The 1,822-nt window shown below is 41.2% G+C and overlaps 1 protein-coding gene across 2 annotated transcripts in view; it reads right to left on the reverse strand.

The window, feature by feature from the left end:
* Canx (calnexin) overlaps positions 1-1,822 on the reverse strand; it is a 41,890-nt gene that overhangs the window by 12,104 nt on the left and 27,964 nt on the right. The gene's annotated exons all lie outside the window — the stretch shown is intronic.

A 1,822-nucleotide genomic window follows, 5' to 3' on the forward strand; every position in this document is an offset into this window, starting at 1 on the left:
ATCCTCCTGCCTCAGCCTCCCAACTGCTGGGATTACAGGCATGTGCCACCATGCCCGGCCAAAGAACTAAATGTTAAAGCAGAAACAACCTTCTGGAAGGAAAACAGGTAAACCTCTTGAGGTCATAAGTGTAGCCAAAGACTTTCTGAGGGAACCTGACCTTCTCCGACTTTTGGCTAAGACCAAGCGAGGAGAACCCTGGAAATAGAAAAATAGCAGCCAATGTGCAAAAATCAACAAACAGAATACCAAATTAAAAAGCTTCTGCACAGAAAAGCAAACACCAAACCAGGGATTTAGCTCAGTGGTTCTGGCACCTGCCTCACAAGCCTCACAAGCTCAAGGGCCCAAATTTGATCCCCTGTTCCAAAAATTAAAAATAAATATAATAATAATAATAATAATAATAATAATAATAATAATAATAATAATAATAATAAAAGAAACAACCAACAGACTGAAAAGACAACCTACAGAATGAGGAAAAAATTTTTCCAGCTATTTTTCAGACCGAGAATACATGTAAAGAACTAAAAAAAATTCAACACTCCAAATTTAAAGACTGAGTAAAAATGGGCAAGAGAGGGGCCAGGGATTTAGCTCAGTGGTACCAACCCAGCCTTGCCAAGTGCAAGGTCCTGAGTTGCATCCCCAGTACCAATAAAGAAAGAAAAAGAAGGAAAGAAGCAAAGAAGGAAGGAAGGAAGGAAGGAAGGAAGGAAGGAAGGAAGGAAGGAAGGAAGGAAGGAAAGAAAGAAAGAAAGAAAGAAAGAAAGAAAGAAAGAAAGAAAAAGAAGGAAAGAAAGAGGGAGGGAGGAAGGAAGGAAAAGAAAGAAAGGGCAAGAGATCCATCACCTGCTTGTCAAGCACAAGGTCCTAAGTTCGATCCCAGGTACCAAAAAAGGGTATGGGGGGGCAAGAGAAACAGATACCTTACAGAAGTACAAATGAATACATGAAACCAGAAATTCCATTTGACCCAGCTATTCGCCTTCTAGGTATCTTCCAAAAGAGTTAAAAACATCATTATATAGGACTGGGGATTTAACTCAATGGTTCCACTTCCTGCCTCGCAAGTACACACTGTCTTGAGTGCAATCCCTCGTATATCCCCCTGAAAAAATTACACTGATACAAACACACACCCATATTTATAGCAGCACAACTTATAATATCTAAATCTTAGAAGCAGCCCACATATCTACCAAAGTATGAATGGATCTAGAAAATGTAGTGTTAAAACTGGGTAGGGCCGGGGATTTAGCTCAGTGGTTCCGGCACCTGCCTTGCAAGCAAAAGGACCCGAGTTCGATCCCCGGAACCAAAAAAAAAAAAAAGACTGGGTATTTAGCTCAGTGGTGCTGTCGCCAGGCTCACAAGCGCAAGGTCATGAGTTTGATCCCTTGTGCCATTAAAAAAAAAAAAAAAGTTGTGTAGCTGCTTTAGAAGAGCGGCAGTTCATAAAATTAACCTTACCATATGACCCAGCAATCCCACTTGTAGGTATATATACCACCAAGAATGAAAATATACATCTGTACAAAAACCAGTACCCCAGTGTTCACAGGAGCATGACTGTAACCACAGCCAAAAGAGACAACCCAAATGTCTGCCAACTAAGGAAAGAATAAATAAAATGTGTATAATTTACACAATGAAGTATTACTTAGACACAAAAAGAAATCAAGTCTTTGGCCAGGCGTGGTGGCACACACGCCTGTAATCCCAGCACTCGGGAGGCTGAGGCAGGAGGATCGCTGTGAGTTCGAGACCAACCTGGGCTACACAGTGAGTTGCAGGTCAGTCTCAAAAACATAGTGAG

The sequence above is a fragment of the Fukomys damarensis genome, unplaced genomic scaffold (genome assembly GCF_012274545.1).
Source record: "Fukomys damarensis isolate Sample0158 unplaced genomic scaffold, DMR_v1.0_HiC HiC_scaffold_9, whole genome shotgun sequence".
NCBI lineage: Eukaryota > Metazoa > Chordata > Mammalia > Rodentia > Bathyergidae > Fukomys > Fukomys damarensis.